Below are 14,980 nucleotides of genomic sequence, written 5' to 3' on the forward strand. Positions count from 1 at the left end.
TCATTACCATTTAAGTTACAAGAGAGTGTATGTATAGTGGAAGGAGGAAGCAGGTAGTTCTACTATTACAGAGTTAGAGCAGAGAAAGAAATACTTCGGGAAGGTGGAACAGATAGTGTCCTATAAATGTAAGTAAGAGAAGTGAAGATGGAGCAGAGAGCTGGCTGCTTGCATGTCAGCTTGTATAGCCTTTCACCACACTGCAAACCGCGTCCAAGGATTGGAGAGTTAGTGTGGAGCGTAATTGTTTGGATTTAGTTGGTGATAGAGCTTTTCAAAGTATGTCAGCAGTCTGATCTTGTGAATTGTTGTGGTGAACAGAGACTTCGTTTGAGCGTATATGATCGCATATGAAATGAATAAATTTCAATATGCTTCGTGAGGGCGTGAAAGACTAGATTATTTGCTAATAACATTGTCGAGATGTTGTCACAATATAGAGTGGTTGTGTTTTGTGGAATATCGAAGTCAAATAGCAGACGACATAGCTAGAAAATGTTCGACGCAGTGCAGGCTAGCGCACAATATTTAACTTCTGTAGATGATTTGGCCACAATAGTTTTCTTCTTTACATTTCATGAGAGAAGAGTTCTTTCAATGAAGTAGCTTAATCCAATTGTAGATTTGCGGTAAACGAGGTCAGAAGTCCTGTCCGAATCAGAGTAGGAACGGTGGATGAAATAACCTTCGGTAATTGGAAGACCAAAGTGAAATGTACCTTTGATTTAGAGGACGTGATTCATTTTTTTTCTTTTTGGCATCGAACGAGGGGTTGATTTATGGATTGGGAAATAAGATTAATACTAAAAATTATGTCGTGTGATAATTAAATATTGAAGGGAGCCAATAATCTTTCGGTATAGAGCAAGTTTTGTGTATGGAAGATTGTTGTCAAGTGCAATTTGAGTTTTGATAGAAATTGGTGAAGGAGATAGCTTGCTTTCTGTCATTCCAGAGAGATATGTAATATATCTTGAGCACATTTGAATTGATGAAGAAAGTAGGAGGTGGGTGTGTGGTTTATTTGAATTCCAAGGAAGAGTCAAATAGGACAAAGTCTTTAATCATAAATTGTTGTGGAAGTCTTGTAATAATGGTGGAGATAAATGGTGGATGGTTGCTAGTGATATGAATGTCATCAACATAGAGAAGAAGGTAGGTGCGTGAAAATTTAGTTAAATGAAAGTGAAGTGATGGATCAAAATTGTTGAAGTAAAATCCATAGTCTAGAAGAAATTTTGAGAATGTATAAAACCATTGGCGAGGTGTTTAGTGAAAACCATAGATGGATCTATAGAGTTTGTAGGAGTGGTTTGGATAGAGTTGGTGAACGTAACCTTGTGGTTGGTTCATATAAAAGATTTCATGAAGATGTTCATGAAGAAAGACATTTGAGGCATCAAATCGTTTTATTTGTCAGTAGTGGTGAAAGGCAACGGTGAGGAGGAGATGAAATTTAGAAATTTGGCAATTGTGATGAAATATTATGTGAAGTTAATGTTATGTTCTTGTTAATCATGGGCAATTAATCTTGTTGTGTCATTCAATGCTTCCATCATGATTGAACTTAATTGGTTTTGCATATCCATCTACATCAGATGATGTTTGATTTATAGGTGGTAAGGTTAAAGGCCATGCATCATATCATTAAAGTGTTGATTCCATATAGGTTGTTAAATCTAAGCTATTGTCCCATGGCAAATCAAGACGGAGGGTGAATTGGTAATTTCAAAATTCTCTTGGATTTTTTAAAAGAAAATTGTTTTAAAATTTTATAGCAATTTGATTTTAGATTAAAATAAACTTTTCAACCATAGTAAATAAATTGCAAAAAATAAATGTGGAAAATAAAAAATACACAAAGATTTATAGTGGTTTGGGCAAACACGACCTACATCTACTCCCTAAAGACTCTCTCTTCAGGTATTGCACTATTATCAAAGTGACTCTCCTTTTATCCCCATGGGATGGTGGAGAAGCCTTTACAATTCCTCTCATCCACCAATCCCCGATGTGGCAGAGAATTGTTGTCCTTTCACACCCTCCAAGTGTCGGCAAAGAACCGTCATCCTTTCACACACTCCAAGTTCGGTAGAGAACCGTCGTCCTTTCACACCCTCTAAGTGTTGGAAGAGAATCGTCGTCCTTTCATACCCTCAAAGTATCACCAAGGAATTGGATCTTCTTTAAAGATCTTCTCAAGAGAAACTAGAAAGAAGAAAAGAATAGTGGTAATAAAAAACATAAAGAGATCCTTACCTTTGAGTAACCTTGTGAACCCTTCATACTCCACTTGTAAGAAATCTCTCTCAAACACTCTCCCTCAATCACTCTTTCACTTGCCCTTGAAAAATAATGAAGAACGACCTTTTTTTTACGACAGTTTTTAAGGACATTTTATATGAAAGACATGAAAAATTTTCCATTTTGAGCATGTACGATCATACACTTTGATCATATATTTGTACGTACGAGCAGTTCAAAAACTATTGCATATGAACATTTTATGAATCTATACGAAATGATTTTGTACATGATGATCATCTAGTACGAACCAAGTTCGTACTATATGAATTGTTATAAAATTTTTCATCTTTATCAAAATGAAAAGGTACCCAATATTTTCGTACTCTGGATGTCGTCTGTACGAATGGGATATCGTAAAGTATGATCCTTTAAGAAAATTTTCAAGTTCGTCGGGATGAAAAGGAACTCGTCCAATTCATACTCTAGATGGCATCTATACGAACACGACAACATATAATACGATTAGTTTAGAAAAACTTTGAATTCATCAGGATAAAAAAGGGACCCATCCAATTCATACTCTTGATGGTGTATGTACGAACACAACATCGTACAGTACAATCAGTTCAGAAAAACTTTGAAATCATCGGGACAAAAAGGAACCCATCTAATATATACTTTGGACATCGTCTGTATGAGGGAAGCTTCATATAGTTTGATCAGTATTTAGAAAAATTCTCTACATGTAGTTCGTTTGACTGCTCGTAGGAGAAAATAACTGAATAAATCATCCTGTATGAAATGACTTCGTATAGTACGACCAGTTTAAAAATTATAAAATTTAAACACTCTCTCAGTGTGTGTGTGCACAATTATTCAATTACAATCACACTCTCTCATACTCAATAAAATGAAAAATACATACTTCATTTATGATGAACTCAAATTTAATCTGATTTGAAGTCTTCAACAATCTGGAGTATGATTTCCTTGAAATTTTAGTACACACAAATAACAAAATAATACATCCAATATATGTTAGGAGAAATTGTAATTAAAATAATAATATTTGGAATCATCAGAAACATACATGTTGCAAGAATATGAACAATCGAAAAACTAAGTTGCAACTATCTCAACATAAAGAACTTGGAATTCATCTAACTTAGCATCCCTCTAGCTTTATTCTTTGACTACCTGGGAATAATTTGTTAGATTGAGGGTGGAGGAATGTATGCAGATAAGTTGAAGATGCATTTTAGTTTGAGATTTTTGGTCTCTAGATGTGTTTGCATATGATGGATTGAGATTATATGAGTTAGTTGTGAAGATGGAGTTGAAGGTGTGCATATGATCTATATGGGAAATGGTAAGGGGCTGGGTGAGGAAGGAATGCTATGTTGGGGTTTTTTGATTGGGGTGTTATCTGTGGAGGTTGATTTTTAGTGGTTTAATAGGTAATGGTATTGGATTTTTTGAAATCGAGGATGAATGAGTGAGTTGATTTTAGTACTTGATCAAAATGATGCCAATAGTGGAGAGTGGAGTGACCTGGTTTGCATAAAATTTGGTAGTTATTTTGGAAATGGAAAAGTATTGACCACCTTGGGATGAAGGGTTTTTATTTTGTATTGTTTATGAGTTGTTTTTGGAGGAATGACCATTAATATAGATAGGGAAATAACTGCGGGTGGTGCTAGTGAAGGAAGCCAATGAGGAGTCTATTCTGGAGATTGTTGTCTGTTCAGTCATAAGATTGATGTCTTCACTAAGGAGGAGTGAATACATGCCATCAAGGCTGATGGGTGTAAATTTTATTTATATGATAGTCTTGATTAATTGGTAGGTGGGGGGAGGGAGTCGATTTAGAATATATAAAATGATATCTTCAAGGTTGATCTATGAGCCTACTATAGTGATATTGTCAACAAGTGCTTTAATATTTGAAAGATATTGTAAAATTTGAAGTTCCTTTATAGAAAGGTTTTGAAGTTTGTTTTCGAGTTGAATAACTTGGGAGAAATTTTTTGGATTTAGTTTCTCCTCCAATGTGGTCCATATGGCCTGACAAGTTGTGAGGGTTAATATGTATGGAAGCATGAATGAAGAGATTATGTAGAAAAGAGATGAGTATAGGTTTTGATCAAGAAGTTGCCAAGTGAAAGTATGAGATGCGCCAAGAGGGGTGGGGTGAATCAGTGTTTTTAAAAAATAACCCTAAGCAAGAGTACTATTATTATTATTTTTATTTTTCAAACTATAGAAATAGGTAAATTAATTTAATAATGTGGAAACTTCAATATTAAAAATAATTTTAGTAATGATGATGAAATTCTAAATTGCACAACATAATATAGATCTAAAAATTTATCAAACAGTTATCACTATAATAAAGTGCAAAAAGTAAAATGCAAAAAATAAAATTAAAATGAACATACAAGTTTTTATAGTGGTTCTATCAATCCTTGACCTACGTCCACTTACCAATGTCCTCCACTCTTAGTATTGCACTAATACAAAGTGACACTCATTTTTCTCCCTAAAGAAGGAGAAGCCCTTACGGAACTCTCTTTCACCGACCCGGTGCAGCAGAGGACTGAAACTCCTTTCACAGGAAGACAATCTTGACTCCTTTTTCTCCCTCCTGGAGAATGAAAGTTCGTTAGGGATGTTAAGCCCTATAAAACTGACCCAAGCTAACCAAGAGGGGGGGGGGGGGTGAATTGGTATTGTAAAAATTTTCTTTTCACAAAGAAGTAAAATCTCGTAAACCAAAATCACACCACAAAAAAAAATAAGCGCGAAAATTTAAAGTGCGGAAGCAAGAAAGAAGAACACAGAAATTTATAGTGGTTCAGTCAACTCGACCTACGTCCACTCCCCGGAGGCGCCCTCCGAGTATTGCACTACAATCGTGACTCTCCTTTAGCCCCCACAGCTAGGCGGAGAAGCCATTACAAAGAACCTCTTTTTGCCACCCCAGCAAGGCAGAGAACCTATCTCCTTTTACTTCCTCCTGAAGGTATTGTTGATGACTACTTTGAGGTTCACTTTGGACTAGATTCTTTTCATATAAAAATGAGGTCTTTTGAGGAGTTTATTAAACATTTTCTATCTGGATTTAAAAAGAAAAGCTACGAGGTAGTGGAGATATTTGACCATCCTAGGTGATCATGGGGAGAGTTTGAGAAATGGAAGGGATCTGTGGATTTTGTGAGGACAAGGGGATTAGCCAACAACTTCTCAGCTCCTGGGAGCCCCTAAGCCAGAACAGTTGTAGCATTGAAAGGAAGACTAGACCTTGGTGGAAGCCGCTAGAGTCACTGCTTGCTGAATTCACATTCCAAAAATACCTAAGGCTGAAGCGGTAACACAGCTTGTTATGTATTAGTTGAAAATAGGTGGTGAATATTAGAGGCAAATTTAGAAAAGACACCCTATGAGATCTTAAGGGTAGGACACCCAATGCTTTCCTACCTTCATGTCTTGGTTTAAGGTTTTTATCACAAACAATGGAAGTCTCCACTTAGGGAAAATTTGATTCCTAAAATCTGATGAAGAGATTCTTGGATATTCTAGAAATGGGAAATCTTTTAGGGTATTAGACAAAGAACTTTAAGTAACGGTGGAAGAGACAACCCATGTAGTATTGATGAGTCTTGGATCCTAAAACCATGGAATTGGAATGATGATGATGTTAGGAGAGATTACTAGTGAGTAGAGATTTGGGAAGGGAGTAGAACCACCAAAGTAATGAAGGAGTAGGAGAAGTCGCACCAAGAGTAGAAATATTTGATTTGGATGCGAAAGGCTTGACCTTTCTCAACACTTTGCCTAGAGATTGGAGATTACTCTACAAGTCACCCCAAGGATTTGATCTTAGGAGACCCTTCTATGGAGTTAAGACTAGACATGCGACTAGGAAGGAGGTGAACCACTCTGCCTGTTATTCAAGTTTGAACCCACACCATTAAACAAGCCCTTAGCTAATGAGTTTTTGGATTTTAGCAATACAAGAAAAACTGAATCATTTTTTTAGGAATGATTTGGAGCTTGTAGATAAGACCTAAGGGACAAAGTTATAGTTTGGGACAAAAGTGGGTCTTTAAGAACAAGTCGAATGATTAGGCAGTTGGTGGTTAGGAATAAAAGCAAGATTGTGGCTAAGAGGTATAACCAAATAGAAGGAAGACTTTGAGGAACTTTTGCCCCTGTAGTTAGATTGGGAAGCCATTAGAGTGTCTATAGTCGTTACTGTTATAAAAGGAGTTAAGCTTTTTCAAATGCGATGTCAAGAGTGCCTTTTAAATGGGGAAATAAAGAAGTGTGTTTGTAGAACAACCCCCAGGTTTGAGAGTCTCAATTTCCAAATCATGGTTGTTTAAATTAAAAAAGGCTTTGAATGGTGATAAAGTAGGCACCAAGAGCTTTGGTATGAAGGAGGTCTTAGCACATTCTTACATAGAGGAGGAGTATTGTCAAGGGGAGGTAGACACCACCCTTTTTCTTAAGGAGAGTTGGAGCATGATTTTACGCTCATTGTTCAGATTTATCGTGGATGTTATATCTCTTTGAATCTTCTAAAAAAATTATTGTCTATGATTTTCTAAAATAATGAGTATAGGAGTTTGAGATATTTGATTGGGAGGTTGTCCTACTTTTGGCTTAGCATAAAATTAATTGGAGGATCGGAACCTTTTTAATCAAACAAAAATACATAGGAAAGGACATTTTGAAGAAATATGATATGGGATAAAGGTAGCAATAACACTCACAGACTTCCAGTGCTCATTGGATAAGGACCCAAGTGGAAGTCTGTAATCAAAAGAAGTATAGAGGCATGAAGGGATCGTTTACTTTTACTGACTGACGTTGCCGACCTGATATTATGTTTAGTGTTTGACTTGTGTGCTATAGTTCAAGTTGACCCTAAGGAGTCCCATCTAACTACAAGTTAAGAGATGATGTTTTAGATACCTTTTAGACACAAGGCTTAGGGATTTGTACCCTAGACAAGCCCACTTCGTTTTTGAGATTCATTGGTTGTTTTCATTACTCTGATTTTGCAGGATGCAAGGTGTATAGAAAAACACTTCAGAACCTTGTCATTCATTGACATTCTGGTTCTCTTGGTTCTAGTAGGAAGCAAAAACTCTATTGAACTTTCCACTGCTGAAGCTAGTACATCGCTCTTGGAAGTGCCTGTGGCTCCAAGTCCTTCTTGTGAAACAACAGGTATTGAATTAGGATTACGTAGCCCATCTCAATCTTATGACAACACTAGTGCCATATGCCATGCTCTAAGAATCATCCAACTATAAAGGACTAAGCACATGATATTAGGTATCACTTCATTAGGAGATCATGTGAAAGGGAGACATTGTAGTTTACACCATCTGACAAACTTAAATATCAATGGGCTGACATCTTACTAAAACACTGCCTCGGACACTTCAGTTTTAAGGACCAATTGATGGTGTGAATTGAACATAAATGCATGAAACTTGATCTTTGAGTACTTCTTTTGCTTTTGTTTTGTTTTTATTTTTTCTTCTTAGTTTTTTGTGTGTTTTACTTTGTTTTTTCTTCTCCTTACTTCAGTTTTTCCAAAATCATCGCTGAAATGATAAACATATTTCCATGCCCCTTGTCTTTTGAAATTTGTAGTCAATGTGTTTTTCGATCTCTTAATCTCTTAGCATGGGTAAAATATTTTGTGATTGTGTCTCTTTCTCTAAACCTATTTTAATGGCATTAATTTTCTTTTCTAATCAAAAATCTATTTCATAATTAAAGATTGTGTATGAAATTAAATCTTTTCTTAAGCTTGCTTAAGCAAATTTTATTCTTGTATTTATTAATGTTTAAACGTCTTTTGTCACATCAGACCCCTCGATGACTCTTGTCTTTTGGATTATTGATTCTGTGCTGTGGTAATTCTTCCTTATGTTAGAGAGAGAGCTCCTATTCTCTAAATCTAAGAAGATATACTCACAACTAAGATTTTTTTAAGAGATTATAAAAGAGAATGTAGCTTGCAAAAATAAAAATAAAAAAATTTGGCCAATGATGCCAACAAAAGAAGCGTAAAGACGCCAAATTGAAAATCCATAAAAAGATGCGCAAAGCGCCACTCAATTGACAAGAGGCATAAATGGAGCCCCACTCAAAAGCAAGCTATTCTCTCTTTTAAATCTTTTAGAACTTAGAAGTTTTGGTTCTCAATGCTTGATTTCGATTGTTTTGCGATCGTGACAGATTTACTGGTTCATTATTTTATAAAGATATTTTTTCTTAAACCAAGTGATGGATGGATTCTTTTTTTCTCATATCCAATTAATTATTTGAGTTTAGGTCATTAATTTCAAAAGACGATTCTACCCTAAGAAAATGTCTGAGCTAAGGGTAACCATGACTGGATATTCCACTATTCTATGGATTGTTGAGATTACTCATTAGCCCACAAGTTTTTAAATCAATCACATGGAATACTACATCATTTTCATGCCTTGGTTAAAAAAAAAAAAATTTGGTCTGCTATTGTGTTTTTTTTGTTCCCTCCTTTTTGATATGTCAAGTTTATGATTGTTTTTTACACTTGTCGATCCCGAAATTTTACTGCTAACTGTCTTCGTAGGGTTTTGCCATCATAAAAAGGGGAGATTGTTGCAAATCTATTTTCATGACTTTATGTTTTGTTATTGACAAACACTATGATTCTCTTGGACTGCCTGTTACTTTCTAACTTTTTAAAATCGAAGATCGGATGAATAAACGAACCAGTTCAAGATTGCGTAGGTTATAGGTTGAGTCAGTCTATACTTTATTTTTTCTTCTTAAGTCTTTTGTAATGTTCAAAGAGACTGATGCTAAGTTGTTGCGGATCTATGGTTATGATTTTGATGATAGCAAACATTCTTTTTCTCTTATGACGGCTTTCTACTAACGTTTCAGGTCCACACTTTCAGACTACAATCTGGAACAGCTCAAGATTGGGTAGATAGCCAGTGTCAGTTTGTAATTCTTTTCTTTCTTGAGTCTATTGTATTTAGTGTGGCATCTGATGATTTGTTATCTTGGAAGATTTTCTATTGTGCCCTAAAAGTTTTCTATTTTTGGTAACATCGTCCGGGACGATATTATATCGTCCTGGATGATATTTATATCGTCCTGACGATCTGTTCAAAAGTAGGAATTCCTAATTAGGGCATCCTCTTTTAAAGCAGCCGTCTTTATGCAAAACACATCGTCCTGGACGATTTTTGGTTTCAGGACGATTCGGCTCAATACAAGCAAGAATCTGTCGCCAGATCTACTTAGGAAAATCTTATTTTGGACATCGTCCCGGTGGATCGTCCTGGACTATTAAAATATCGTCCCGGCCGATCCAGGAGCAATTTTTCCAAAATTTCTCAAGCAGTTTTGGAAAGCATTTAATGGGATTTCGTCCAGGCCATCGCAAGATCGTCCGGGACGATTAGAACATCGTCCAGCTTCATTTCAGGGCGATATTCAGGACGATTTTCCTCATATTTGTGCTAATCCGGCCAGGACGATTTGGCTATCATCCTGGACGATAATTGGCGGCAACTTGCATTAATGAGCTCGTTTTGAGAGCTTCTATTTAAGCTATGGCAAGGCACTTTGTAAGTGTCTTTGGCAGCCATTGTAGCTTCGTTCTTGTGGGGGAAACTAGAGAGAGAGCTTGAAAGGGAGAGAGGAAAGGGTGAGTTTGAGAGAGGGAGAAGATCCTATGAGGGGGACTCAAGGGAGTGTGGAGGGGTTCCACACGGTTGCTCCGGCGAACTCGCACCTAGTACCATCGGATTCAAGGCTTTGTCTCGAGGTAAGTTCACCAAAGAAGAAGATCTCTTTGGTGTCAAAGGACCCGGCGACTCCGCCGCACCGGGAAAGGTGGAAGTGATTTTGTAAGGGCTTCTCCGCCTAGCCATGGGGGCTAAAATAGAGGACACTAGTTTAGTGCAATACTTGGGGGTGGCCTCCAAGGAGTGGACGTAGGTCAAGGTTGACCGAACCACTAAAATCCGGTGTGTTTTTTCTTTTACTACTTCCGCGTTTTAATTCCGCATTTATTATTGTGGTGATTTGGATTGTGTTTTAGTTTTAAATTTTTCCAATTCACCTCTCTCTTTAATTAGCTTGGGACTAAGTTCAAGAGGGCCTAACATCCCGAACGAACTTTCAAGTGGTATCAGAGCGGTTTTCATAAAATAAGTTTTTAAAAGCTTTTGAATTTTTCGATCCATGGCTAATCGAATTTTTGCGGAAGATATTCAATCCACTAGACCACCATTGTTTGAAAATATTACATTTGATTTTTGGAAAATTCGCATGTCACTTTTTTGCAATCGATTGATTTTCGTATGTGGCATATGATTTTAATAGTTATTCATCACCATCTCGAATTATTAATGGAGTTAAAACTGACATTCCTTTTAATCAATGGAGTAAGGAAGAACGAATAGATGCTCAATTGAATGCAAAGGCCTTAAATTGCTTTTTCTGTGCCTTAAATTCGGATGATTTTATGTTGGTATCCACGTGCACTTCTGGTAAGGAAATTTGGGATAAATTGCACACCGTATATGAAGGATCTAGTGAAATCAAGCAATCAAAGTTGAATTTCTTAATGCATGATTTTGAATTATTTTCCATGAAACCTTTTGAAAAATTTTAGACATGTATACAAGGTTTATTCAAATTACTACATCATTGCATGCCTTAGGAAAAGACTTTTCAAATTTTGAAAAAGTTAACAAAATTCTTCGATGTTTACTGGAAAAATTTGATGCCAAAGTTATTGCTATTTGTGAATCAAAAGATTTGAATGATTATTCTATTGATAATTTGATTGGCTCACTCATTGCCTACGAGCAAGTTTTGGGTCAAAGAATTTTGGATGCAGGAGAAACGATCGTTCTAAAAGCTGAAGATACGAAAAGAGAAAGCTTAGTTGGTGACGATAGCAATGTCTTGTCAAGCAAATCACAAAACTCACCAAAGCATAAGCAAAAGTGGAAAAAAGGTTAAAAATGGTAAGGATGTTAATATTTCCTTTGACATTATTTGTTTCGATGTAGGGAACCTGGACATATGAAAAATGAGTGCCCTAATTTAAGAATTCTTCCTACGAAAAAAAACGGAAAGGTGAAACAAACTTTGAACTGGGGAAATAATGAAATGAAAAAAATCTCATGGGCAGATCTGGTCTCTGAAGCATCGGACCAGGAGAGAGATAATGGTTAAGAGCCTTTCTGTTTTTGGTGTTGTGTTTTTTGTGTTTTTTTTGTGTTTTTTTTTTGTTTTTTTTATTTTTTTAATTTTTTTTCGTTGAAGTTTTTCTGATCAACACACACATTCACTTTTCTAAAAATGAGAAATCTACTTTTTTTTTTAAAAAAAAAATCTTTGGTAAGTTGTGTTTGACTTCTCTAAAACAGCTAGAGGAAGGGAACTCATGATTTTGTTGTCTTTCTCTCTTCTTAAGAGGTTATTTTACTTTTGATTCAAAATCTTCATCATATTTTAAATTGGATTTTGAAACTGATTTTTTTTATCTCCCTACATTTTTTCTATCGCATAGGAATCTTTTGCAAGATTGTTGAATCCACCATAAAATTTTCTTAATCAAGTTATTCGTGTTGTCAATAATTTGGGTTTACTTTGGTTTTGAAAATATAAGAAAGGAAGCATATTTTTTGAAAATAATTAAAAAAAAGTGGCCAATGATGCCAAACCAAAAGATGCGCAATGACGCCAAATTGAAAAAAAAATACACAAAGTGTATTAAAAAATTAAAAGATGCTCAAAAAGCCATTCAAGTGATAAAGGCATAAAATGAGCCCACAAAAAAAATATGCTTATTTTTTTCTTATACTACTAAAAACTTAAGAAAATCCTTGATATGTTCAAAACTTGTGCTTGAAAATCTTGGTTCCTGATTCAGCAATTCATGCATTGATCTTCTATTAGATATGTTTTATGAAAGGAGTTTTGAAAAATTAATGTTTCTTTTTTCGTTTATTTTTGATTTGGATAATGAATTAAAAAGTTTTTAGCCTTTAAAAGAACTTGAGCTTGGATTAACAATTTATGAATTTCTTACTTTTTCTGGATTATGCGTTGTCAATCAAATTCTACTAAGTTTTTATTAAAACTAAGAGGTAACTTTCTTATTTTAAAGAATATTTGTTTTTTCACTAGATCAAAAAACGTTTTTAGTCTTTTGTTTTATTTTTTTTATTTGTGTCTGCTCTCTTTTTGATAATGTCAAAGGGGGCGAACGTATTGTTGAATTTTCGTACTGTTATCGTGTTTGTATCTTGTTTTCAAAAAAATTAAAAACAACAAAAATATTTTCATCTCCCCTATTTTTTTAAAAGTATTATTCTAGTGAGGGGAGATTAGGAGAAATTGCTTTCCTTTGAAAATTTAAATTTTAGGAGAAATTGCTTTCTTTTTGAAAATTCAAATTGATTTGTTTGCCATCATCAAAAAGGGGGAGATTGTTGCGGATCTATGGCTTATCTTTTGATGATAGCAAACATTCTTTTTCTCTATGACGGCTTTCTACTAACGTTTCAGGTCCACACTATCAGACTGCAATCTGGAACCAGCTCAAGATTGGGTAGACTAGGCCTGTGTCAGTTTGTAATCTTTTTTCTTTCTTGAGTCTATTGTATTTAGTGTAGCATCTGATGATTTGTATCTTGGAAGATTTCTATTGTGCCCTAAAAGTTTTCTATTTTTGGTAACATCGTCCGGGACGATATTTATATCGTCCTGGACGATCTGTTCAAAAGTAGAAATCCTAATTAGGGCATCCTCTTTAAAGCAGCCGTCTTTATGCAAAACACATCGTCCTGGACGATTTTGTATCGGCCAGGACGATCGGCTCAATACACAAGGAATCTGCCACCAGATCTACTTAGGAAAATCTTATTTTTGGACATCGTCCCGGTGGATCGTCCTGGACTATAAAATATCGTCCTGGCCGATCCAGAGCAATTTTTCCAAAATTTCTCAAGCAGTTTTGGAAAGCATTAATGGGGATTTCGTCCAGGCCGATAGCAAGATCGTCCGGACGATTAGACATCGTCCAGCTTCATTTCAGGGCGATATTCAGGACGATTTTCCTCATATTTGTGCTAATCGGCCAGGACGATTTGGCTATCGTCCTGGACGATAATGGCGGCAACTTGCATTAATGAGCTCGTTTTGAGAGCTTCTATTTAAGCTATGGCAAGGCACTTTGTAATGTCTTTGGCAGCCATTGTAGCTTCGTTCTTGTGGGGGAAACTAGAAGAGAGACTTGAAAGGGAGAGAGGAAGAGTGGAGTTTGAGAGAGGGAGAAGATCCTGTGAGGGGGACTCAAGGGAGTGTGAAGGGGGTTCCACACGGTTGCTCCGGCGAACTCGCACCTTAGTACCATCGGATTCAAGGCTTGTCTCGAGGTAAGTTCACCAAAGAAGAAGATCTCTTTGTGTCAAAGGACCCGGCGACTCCGCCGCACCGGGGAAGGTGGAAGTGATTTTGTAAGGGCTTTCCGCCTAGCCGTGGGGCTAAAGGAGAGACACTAGTTTTGTGCAATACTTGGGGGTGCCTCCAAGGAGTGGACGTAGTCAAGGTTTGACCGAACCACTATTAAATTCGGTGTGTTCTTTCTTTTTACTACTTCCGTGTTTTAATTTCCGCATTTATTATTGTGGTGATTTGGATTGTGTTTTGGTTTTAAATTTTTCCATTCACCGCTCTCTTTAATTAGCTTGGGACTAAGTTCAAGAGGGCCTAACATCCCAACGAACTTTCATAAGTAACCCTACACACACACACTTGAGAGACTTATAATTTTTCTGTTTTTAACTCATATCGGCCATGACGATATTTACATCGTCCTGGACGATCGGGCTTAAAACAAAAAAAACTAATCAAGGATTCTTAATTAAGGTAACCATCATCAACAGATTGTCCTGGATATATGGTATCGCCAGGACGATAAGCTCAAAACAGAAAGAAATTGCCGCCATAGACAATTAAGGTATTTTGTATTTTTAAATAATCGGCCAGGATGATTATTGATCGGCCTGGACTATATTCACAAATTATGCCTTAATTGATCAGGAAATCAAGGGAGTAATTAAGGATGATTGATACGATCATATCGTCTTGGACGATCGCAGGATCGGCCAGAAAGATCTATTCAAAAACCTTAGTTACCTCTGAACGATAAATATCGGACAGCTCAAATTCAGGGTGATGCTCTGGACGATTTTCCTCTGATTTGAACTGATCGTCGGGACGATCGTTGAGATCGGCCTGGATGATCAAGTCAATTTTAAATCGTCTAGTTTGCATTCAGGGCGATGCTCTGGCCGATCTTCTGAGATTTGTACTGATCGGCCAAGACGATGTCCATATCGGGCTGGAGATATTGTCAGCAACTTGCAATAAATGAGCTCCTTTGAAGCTCTTCTATTTAAGGGCTCTTGTTCAACATTTTGAATAATCTTTTGTTGCTGCCTTGACCTGAGAAGACCTTGAGGAGACAAAGAGAGAGAGGGAGAGAGAGGATCTTGTGAGGGGGAGCTTGTGAGGGCATTCACAAGGGTTGCTTGAAGGATCGCTCTGCTTCTTCTTCGTCTAGAGTTTCTTGTCTGTGGAAGGGTCGGTAGAAGGTAAGGATTCAGCATCTGGATTGTTGGTTCTATGCCAG

The sequence above is a fragment of the Dendrobium catenatum genome, unplaced genomic scaffold (genome assembly GCF_001605985.2).
Source record: "Dendrobium catenatum unplaced genomic scaffold, ASM160598v2 fragScaff_scaffold_1077, whole genome shotgun sequence".
In the NCBI taxonomy this organism is placed as follows: Eukaryota; Viridiplantae; Streptophyta; class Magnoliopsida; order Asparagales; family Orchidaceae; genus Dendrobium; species Dendrobium catenatum.